Source organism: Syngnathoides biaculeatus, chromosome 4 (genome assembly GCF_019802595.1).
Source record: "Syngnathoides biaculeatus isolate LvHL_M chromosome 4, ASM1980259v1, whole genome shotgun sequence".
Lineage (NCBI taxonomy): Eukaryota > Metazoa > Chordata > Actinopteri > Syngnathiformes > Syngnathidae > Syngnathoides > Syngnathoides biaculeatus.
In genome coordinates, this window is record NC_084643.1 from 31,557,411 (window position 1) to 31,567,838 (window position 10,428).

Here is a 10,428-nt window from a genome sequence, read left to right on the forward strand (position 1 = left end):
TCATGTGGGATTACCTCGTATGTTAGTAAATCACCTGCAGGCAAAATGCTCAATGAAGCAATTAAAACACAGCATATTTTTTTTAATATATTACTCGCCAGCTTGTTGTGTAGTCAACGGATCCCTTTGTAGTGTGGCGGCGAAAGCCAGAAAATTTTCTGCACCATCTTCATGTTTCTTTGATATCCTTAAGTTTGACACTATAAAAACTCATTTATGATGGAACAGATGTACATTAAAAGTATTACTTTTGAGCATTTTCAAGCTTTTTATTCACAATATCGTTTTTAGGCCATGAGAAAAAAACAGTAATTTTGAAGTATGGGTGCAAAAAGTGCTTCAATGTGAAAGACAATTGACCCCCCCCCCCACCCCCAGCTTCCCTGTTAGCTTGTTCCCTCATAGTTCCGATTAATATTTTAAGCAAAGTTTTTATGATTATTATGATTACTTTGAAATTGGAGCATAAACCCCTTTTTAATTCAAATATTTAAATACTCTCTTAAATATGAGTAATTAGATTATGTCAATATTTTATTATATTGCATTATACATTACATCTTTCTTCTTTTTCTTTCGGCTTGTCTCGTTAGGAGTCGCCACAGCGTGTCACATACATGATGAAGGTTTGGAGTTGTTCACCATTTTTTGTACAAGCCTGCAAATGTTGTGACACAAACTGTTGTGAACTATTCTAAGCGACCCAAAGGCATCCTGTAAGAATTGTGAAAGCAATGACGTTCCCTTGCATGTTGGGAATATTACGACTTGCCGCTTTGTATTTTTTTTTTTTTTGTTTTTTTTTGCAGAAGGCCAGCTGCGAGTAGTTTGGGGGCCATGGGAATTCTCCCTCCCATTAGCTTGTCTCCTGCCCTCAGTCGCCGCTCTTATCTCATGGCAAGGTCCGCTTGAAAGAGCAGCCCTCCGATAGATAGACGCAAATATTTCCTGATGAACGTAGCCTCAGATTCAGATCTGCGCTCGTGAAATCCGAGAACGTGGGCCCTTCTTCCAGAATAGGCCTCGCGGCATTTACGTACTGCGCTGTAAGTCCGGGCAACTTTGGCTCTTTGAGGGCGCAACAGCGGTGGGGTGTAATCACTCCGTCTTTCGGATTACAAACCCAGATTTCGAGGATGTTGTGTAAAACCTATTTAAAAACAGAATACAATCATTTCCAAATTTATTAAATGAAATGAATGATCAAACTGATCAATGTATTTTGTGTGTGTGTCTGTGTGTGTGTTTGTGCGAATATTCACTTATTAAGACTTTGATACCTGCCATACGTCCCAAAAAAGTTGGGACAGGGTTGTTTACATGTGTTACATCATCTTCTCTTCTTTGTCTACAAGGACAATGACATAAATGAACTTTTCTACAATTTATGTGGAAACCTCAATACGAATTCCAATTGTAAATTTACTTTTGTGAATATAATCTGGGCGGCACGATGGTTCAGATGGAAAGCATTGGCCTCACAGTTCTGAGGTCCAGGGTTTGATCCAGCCCCGATCCAGCCCCACGTGTGTAGAGTTTGCATGTTCTCCCCATGCCCGCGTGGGTTTTCTCCGGGCACTCCGTTTTTTTTCCCACATCCCAAAAACATGCAACATTAATTGGAGACTCTAAATTGCCCCGAGGTGGGATTTTGAGTGCGGCTGTTTGTCTCGATGTGCCCTGCATTTGGTTGGCAACCAGTTCACGGTGTACCCCGCCTCTTGCCCGTTAACAGCTGGGACTCCCCGCGACCCTTGTGAGGATAAGCGGCTCAGAAAATGGATGGATGGATGGATGGATGGATGCATTCAATTAATAGGGAAATTCCACTTAGACTCTGCAGGATACTTTTAGTTCCATAAGTAGAAGTTGGAGCGAAGGGGGAAGCAAAGAGTCGTAGATATCTTCAGCTAGCGTTGTGTGAGGTGTTCCGTGCCTTGCTTAAGGGCACTTTGAGGGCTTGTGCCAAACAAATCTTTTGGAATCATGGCCAAAAGGTCCAACCTTGGATTCAAAAGAGAAGAAATCATCGTCTGATACGCTTTCTGTGATATTTTTAATCTTCAATCAAAATGTGACATGTTTAATCTTCAGCCAAGTCTCGTCTTTGACTTCAATAATATTTCAATTGATCTCTTTGGACATTTGACCAGCAATGTAAACTAAGAAAAGTACCAGATTTCTCAGATATTGGTCGGCCTATGCATCGGTAAGACCTGTCAGTCCTTTTTGGTGAGCGCTATAAAATAAATGATACTTGAGAGGCAGCATGCTGACTCTTTATGCGCAGTTATAAAGACTTTATGTGCCCGAGGCCTGCCATCTTGGACTTAGCGCTCTGCACTACATGACGTCAGAGGGTCACCAACAATTTAAATTTAGTATAACCAGCTGGTGTTGTAACCAATAACTGTCCCATATATGCAGACCGAAGAACAATATTCCACAATACTATTTTATTTCCAGCTCCAGTTGCAAAAACCCCACTCAAACTTAACGTGAACTTGTGAACATTGCAATACCCGAGAGCCGTTTGGAATCTGTCTGTTTTATGTCACCTATCCCCCCCACCCGAAGTCTGTTTGCTTGCTCATCCCGCCTCTTCCCTGACACAGCAGCAGACATTCTTAGCCACAAGTGGAAGATAGCAGTAGCGCGAGATGCCCAGATAAGACAAGACTGTCATGACATGCACGTTGTCTCTCCGTGCACTTCATCATTTTGAGAGAAAAACAAAAACGCCCGTGTTGTTAATGTTTTTAGCAAAGTGGCCTGGGTGTTCGTGCGGTCCTCGCCAAACCAAAGTGGACATCGTTGGGCCGTGTGGGCTATATTATTGTGATAAAAACAGATGTTGGGAAACCAAAAGCGAGGTCAAAGACAAAAGTGAGATGTAGAAAGCTGACACGGCCCGTTTCAAACATGTTCTGTCTCGGGGACCGGTTTGCCAGCTGCTTTTCATAACGTTTCTCCCAACCGAGCATGTACAGTAGGTTATTAAAAAAAAAAAGTCTCAGCGCAAAAAGCCTTCAGGTTCTGAATGTGGGCCTCTAAAAATGCCTGACTTGGTTATTTTAATTTCCTCTGTCTGCAGATTTTTCAATTTCCTCCTGTGAAAGTCCCCGTGTGCTCAGCATAGTGGCGGCCATGTGGCACGTTGATGGCAGCGTCTCAAAGACCTTGCAAAGTAAATTCAGAGATTTACAGGTTTGAAGATAACTGATGAAAACTGAGAACTATGGAGTACACGCCTGTGGAGATGTACCATTAACCTGTTTTTCGCCATTTCAGTTTTCCTGATTTTATTTATTTTTGTGGTCAAAAAGGTACAACGTGGCACATTTTGGAGTTTGGCATGAGTCACCTTCCCTCAGAATCTAAAATAAGATGTTCGGTGCCTTTGTTGTTATCAGAGGTTAGCCAGCCCAATTGCAACACCCCAAAAACGTTTTCGGATAGTCTGCTGGTGCGACTGCTGTAGAGTGCCTCATTGTTGGTCTTGAGTCATGAGGTCAGGTGACGGTGAGAAAGGTGGAAACTGATGGGGGGAAGGGGAGTTGCTATGGCCACAGGATACTGGCTCATTGTCAGAAGGAAGACAGAATGATTTTTATATTTGTTTTAATCTGACTTGATGGTCAACGTGCATTCCGGTTGTTCACTTTTGAGTGCCTCGTTGTCGCGGCATGAAAAAGCCTCGCGACAACCTAGTGGTATAAATTTCAGCCACGGGGAGGCTCTATGCAGCTCAAACATATTTACAGTATGTGAAGGCATAATAAAGATCAAGTCGCATCCATTTTTCCAGGGCATATAAGTGGAATTTGATTGATTGAGCGCATATAGTTGAAATGCTAAAACAAATAGAAATGTGTTGTGCTTAGTTTTTTTAATCATTCAAATTTGGCAGGCTTGTTAACAACAGTTTCCTTTGCGATCTCTTCAAATTAAAACAAAACACAACAGGACCTTTAACGATGACATTCAGATGCGACCTAAAGTCTTTTAGTGGTTGGCTCCTAGGCACTTTTACGAACAGGAAAGTGAACATTTTGATTATGGAAACCACAGGCGGCATTGTAATTCCTCCCAGTGTCAGTTTTTCCCTTCCCAAACCGCAGTCGAAGCCCCACAAGTGCTAGTTATGTCGACAGCGCTAAATACAACTTGTGTTGCATCAGTTCAAAGCCGTGTCACCGGGCTCACTCAGACGTTCAGTTCCATTCCAACGAATCACCCATTTGAGCACATTTTCCAGGATGCAGCAAACTAACATGTTGCGTTACTTTCCCGTTCAGCTGATTTCACAGCTACTGTTGAACTCAGCATTTTTACTTTACTTTTAAAAAGTTTGTTCTTGAAGAAGTTTCCACAGTGTTATGCATGCAAGCTACTTAAAACCTTATTTGAAAAAGATGTTTCATCAATTTATGAAAGTGGAGTAAACTAGTTTGAGGACGAAGACACAAACTGTGCTTAGCATAGACAACTTGTGTTTCACACCAGTTTCTCATCCTTTACTCAGCCAAGAGATATTTTCCATTGAAAAATCCAACAGGACTAAACACCTACACAAAATAGAAATACTGAAATAATGATGATGTTGTCGAAATTTACATTTTACGTACTAGAATACAGCTTATCAAATTCTGTTCTATGAATATTGACCAGTAGATACAAACCCAGATTTGTTGTTCCGTCTGCCATCTTTTCCATTTTTCTGCCTGCCAATATCTGTCGCTTGTATAGAGCGATGAACAAAGAATAACTTATTTGAAGTATACAATTTTTGACCAAATAGGTGAAATATGATAATTTCTCACAGCACATTTTTGGTCTATTTACCTTTATTACTTTAGCCACTTCAACAAAATTAGATTTTGATATAAGGTAATGTTATGTAAAAAAAAAAAAATCTATGGAACCAGTGAACAAATTTACAAAATTACGTGAACCCAATTTATTATTATTATTTTTTTTACTCCAAATGAAAATATGGGGGGGATAATTTGAACTTTTTTTTTAATTTTAAAAACTATTTTTAGACCACCAGTAAATCTCACATTTTTACCTTTTAATATTTTTCAGCGTTCTGTAGAAGCAGAAATACAATTTTGAACGTGGCAAATTTGTGTCAAGTTTTTGTGTATTTGTTTTTCTTTATTTTCAAATATTCAAATAAAAATAAAAGCACCACATGCAACGTTAATTTAGATGGTTTTACTCATCAATTTTTAAAATTAATTTATTATATTTTTTTACATATCCAAACTAGTTTGGTCAACTTAATTTCCACATTAGTTGAATAAAGTGTTTCAAGTTTCCTTGAATTTCTGGACTAATTTCATCACATTTGTTTTGGTTCTGACGAAAGCTCTTTGGACTGTCGTTGCGCTTCCTGTATAACCCCACCCCGACACAATTTTAAAGTTCGTTTCTCTCTCCTCTTCCAGTGAGGTCACCCCCCACCCACCATCATTCATTTTTGTCAGCTGCAGAACAAAGAAAATATGTACTGCATACAACGCCTCCTGTTTTGATATCTTGTCACAAGAAAAGGGAAAAAAAAATTCTCATCGTCGTTGTTGTTGACAACAACATCAAAACATTGTCTTAGATGATGCATCCATTTTGCCAGATCTCAATATAAAAGAGGTTATTGTTAACAACTCCCAATCCAACGCGTTATCTGTATCATTTCCTCGTGTCAGCACTCTAACGCAAGTAATGACCTGTTGATGTATTTGTACTGTACAGCGTGGCTGTCTATTTTTTTTTTTCCCCCCAAGTCAATTTCCGCCCAGGCCATCGGTGGGCGTGACGGCTCCCGCAGCTCGGAGGGTTTGACAGCCAGCCAAAGGCTGAGGGCGAATCCTTCAGCTGACTTTATTTTTATGAGAGGCAAACCGCAGTAAACAAACAAAAAAGCACATAAATGGTTCATGAACTAGCCTCGAAAACCAAAAGCCTAAAAGCGGTTCTGCAGGAAGTCTTTTGGATCGCACAATTATAACGAGCGCTATTTCTTTTTAGCTTGTTCTAAAAAATGTACCTGTTATTTGGTAACCAAACCGATCTGATTTGACATATACTTCCATGAGTACATCATACTGTACAATTTAGCGTGTTATTTGTAGCCTATAGTAAGTATGCACACACTCGGGGGTTGGGGGGGGGGTGCTCAAAGAACAAAATGTACTGAAGAGTTTGTTTGGAAGAGGGCGTAAGCGGTGGCTTTGATTATGTTTGCGGGCCGGGGGGGATAAAAATGCAAGTGGTGAAAACTTTTACAAGATTCCAAGATTTCAACTGATGTTATTCTGACTAATAAAAAATGATTTATGAATTCATGAATTTTGAGCAGATATTGGCAGCGATTTAAGAGTGCTAAAAACGAACCAAAAAGCTTTCAGCAAAACACACAAATGGAAAGAAAAAGTCAAACGTGCACCTGATGGCTTTGAAGTTTGAGTACAACTTACAGTTCCCATCATGGTGACTCCATGTCAAATTTGACATATAAGATTGATATGTCATGCCGTTTCACAATATGAAAACCATTTAACATAGCATTTTGTAAAAATGTTTATTTTGGGGCGTGTGCCCCCTCCCCCTCCCGACTTTGCCCACCAATGCTAAAACATCCATTCATTCATTGTCTTTGCCGCTTATCCTCACAAGGGTCGCGGGGAGTGGTGGAGCCTCTCCCAGCTGTCAACGGGCAGGAGGCGGGGTACACCCTGAACTGGTCGCCAGCCAATCGCAGGGCACATCGAGACAAACCGCCGCACTCACAATCACACCCAGGGGCAATTTAGAGTCTCCAATTAATGTTGCATGTTTTTTGGGGATGTGGGATGAAACTGGAGTGCCCGGAGGAAGCCCACGCAGGTGGGGTCCAGTATTGAACCCGGGACCTCAGGACTCTGAGCGACACAAATGTTATCAAAGGCGAAACGTCAATGTTTGATTTTTCTCATAGTCAATAAATGATACAAATCCATAGTCAAACTGTAATGATCTCAAACTAAACATGATCTCAAAGTCACATTTTTAACAGCCAAATGTAAATCTAGGCCTATTTAGTTGAACAAAAAGTTATTCGTATATGTTTGTTTTGTCCCTATATGTTGCTGGCGTGTTGATTTGGACCAATCAGGTGAATGATCTCTCACAGCAAACTAAGGCGTGGTCACCGATTTAAAGGAATTCTATTTCTAGCCTTCCCGTAAATATTTGCTCCAGTTGAAAATTGGCAACATATGATGCCTATAAAGCTTTATTCTGGCACAATACTTGCACTATATGCGCTGTGACTCAGCCATACTTAGTATAGGCACCAAATAATGACCCTACAATAACATGTCAGAGTGACGGCGGGCTCCGGAACCTGATTCAATTAAGCCCATTTCGGTACAACCAACTCACACATCTCGCCAGAACCTCTTAGCGGACAGATTGTCTTTGTTTTCAGCGGTTTTTGGGTCATTTATTGCAGGGACTAAAGCTAACAACATCTGGACTCACTAAGGCACTATTAGCAGCTTGCTTCTAATTGGCCCTGACCTCTTATTCTGAAAGGTCATTGGTAAAAAGGGGTTGGGTAGTTTAAGAACAGGAAAGTTTACTTCCTGTTATTCAATGAAAATGACCACATTAGGTGCAAAGTTAACTCGGGGTCATTAAGAAACCTTGCAGCATGGCGGGATGAAACCCAAATATTCAAATCAGCCTTTGTTATGAAGTTCCATCTTTCTTTGATACACCCTCTCACGAACGTTCTGTTCCCGGTTCCAAGAGAAATCATAAACTTTGACCGGGATCTTTGAAGCTTAATGCGGCCCGCGGCGAATGGAAAACGTCTGACTGTGACGCCCGCTCGCGTCCGCATATGAGACAGAAAAGGCCCGAGGCCCGCGGCTCTGCTCCTAACCGGGTCCATATGCCCGGGCTGTGGACATCCGACTGACTTCTAAGACTGGAGCCGAGTGGTGTTGTATAAACTTAGCATCTCATCTGCCCCCCTCGTGCGTTAAGGGGAAGCATCTGGCCCGTGTTGCCATCAGTGCCCCCGCGTAGTCGCGCTTCAGCATTCGCAAATTCAACAATGTTTTTTTTTTGTATGGGGTTTGGGGGTAACCTATTTTCCATTATTTCAGAAAAACTTTTTCATGGCTTAAAACTCTCTACAGTATGATAGTAACGAATAATCTAATTTATACTATTGATCTTTTCTTAACCTTGATTGGGATTTCACTCCCGGTGCCATGATTTGTTTTGGATTTGGTTTTGACTAGATTGAGTTTGTTCATTTTTGGCTTTCGTCAGGCCGCCCCTTCGGACCAACCAATCAGCTCCCTCCAGCAACTCCTGTCTTGTCCAGGTGTGTCTCATTCTCTTGTCATTTTGTTCGTATTTCCTTCCCTAGGTTTGTTGAGTCTGCGGTGTTTCTGCAATTCGTGTTTCTAGTCCTGCCACGTTCCCCGTTGTGATGTTTTCTTTGCTTGTGGTTGTTACATTTTGTCCGGATGTTGAGGATTTTGTTCACTTATTTAGAATTTCTATTGTCCTTGATTGGAATTTTTGGTTTGTTTGTTTTTGAAAGTACCGTAATTTCCGGCCTACAACCCGCGACTTTTTTCACACGCTTTCAACCCTGCGGTTTATGCGGTGATGTGGCTAATTTGTGTATTTTTTCCAACGGCCGCAAGGGGGGACTCGAGCGGAAAAGGTAAGAATAAGACCCGTGGAATATATGTGCAGAGGAAGTGACTTTGCTAGCATGAAACTCTTTCTGTGTACCATCTTTCTTTGTAAATATCTCATGTTTAAATGGGGGTTTCAATGTGGGCACTTGCGGCTTTTACACAGCTGCGGCGTATGTATGTACCAAATGGTATTTCCTTTACAAATATACTCGGTCAGGCTTATAACCAGGTGTGCTCTGTAGGCCGGGAATTGCGGTAAATACTTTTGTTGAGGTTCATCTTGCCTCGTCTCCCCGAACTGGGCTCCAGTTCTTGTCTTTTTTTCGCTATCACTGAAAAATGTTACAAAGAGTCTCCACTCTTACCTATATTGAAGATTTCTATACATTCATATTTCTTGAATCTATGTGCAACCCTTCTCAAACTGTTCTTGGAACATTGTTTTTGGGTAATCCTAATTTTAAAAGTGTAATTTCAACAATTAACGACAAATGTAAAACTTTTTCGTGGCGTAGAGGACAAGGAGTAAAAAAACATTTTTGATGCTTTTCTGTATAAAAGTACTGATTAAACTTTTTTGTCTGTGAATACTGCATATTCTGGCAAAACTTGATGTAAAGGTGTACACTTTGGTGCTGATCCAAATGGGGGCAGTTGATGGTCTGCTGTCTGCTGAGTGCTTTTCTAGCTACTTTTGACTCGGTCGAAGCGGTCGTCTTTTTTTTTTTTTTTTTTGGGTTTTCCGAATGAATTCATACTTAAAGAGCCTTTCGCCAGCAGGGTGGTGAAAGGCTCCGCTGGCAGCGACGTGGTGTTGTGTCAATGGGTCCGCTAAGAAAGACTACAACAGGTAACAAGGACCCACTGCTGAGAGACAGATGGCTCGAGGAACACAACCGGAGGCCCGTTTGCATCAGTGTGTGAGCTCGCAGGGCTCACTTGTGTTCTTCGCGTATAAATTTGTCTGGTGAGCAATCAAAGGAGAGGCCGTGAGTGAGGGGCCAATATTTTTCGCGGCATAACTCACTCTTTTGGTGGCCAATGCAGGATAGCTAAAAGGGTGCTCCATCAAAAGAGGCGCAACCCAACACAGCTGATGTATTTCACACAATCACAACGTGGAAAGTAACAAATTGAAGTGTGAAGTGCAGTCACGATGAAAATGCTTCTATTTATGTCCCTTGACTTAACTACATATTTAAGAAATATATTTTTGTATTCTTATATTCTTCTTCTTTTCCTTTCGGCTTGTCGGGATGCCCTTCCTGACATTCTTATTTAATAATTGAAACACATAATTTCCTTAAAAATAAACTGGTCATTTTATTACACTGACCTGAATGCAAATTTGGTCAGATTTTTCTTTTTCGACATGATTAAAAAAGCCATATTTTTGTTAGATAAATAACTAAATGCAAATATAACATCTAAAATATAGAAAATTAAATATTTTATGCATTTATATCTGCTCTAATATGTTTCTGCCATAATTTTTCATCTGATTCTTGTGTGATGAACTCGCACAAACTATATTTATAACTGTAACCAAACTTGGTAAAGTGGTTTACAACTTGTGTGCCAAGTTTTAAGATGTATAATAACATCAATTTTTTATACTTCTTATTCTGTTTATTGACTTTCGGGCAAAAAGCAGACTCCACGCTAGACTAGTCCCTTTGGCTCATACTACTGCTGTTGTACTAATAATAACATTTGACAG

The 10,428-nt window shown here is 40.7% G+C and overlaps 1 protein-coding gene across 1 annotated transcript in view; it reads left to right on the plus strand.

Annotated features, from left to right (window-relative positions):
* gas1a (growth arrest-specific 1a) overlaps positions 1 to 9,824 on the plus strand; it is a 97,894-nt gene extending 88,070 nt beyond the window's left edge. The window contains exons 5-6 of the transcript XR_009794457.1: positions 8,329 to 8,383; positions 9,489 to 9,824. The gene's annotated coding sequence lies outside the window, so the exon portion shown is untranslated. The remainder of the gene's footprint in view (positions 1 to 8,328; positions 8,384 to 9,488) is intronic.
* The last annotated feature ends 604 nt before the right edge of the window (positions 9,825 to 10,428 follow it).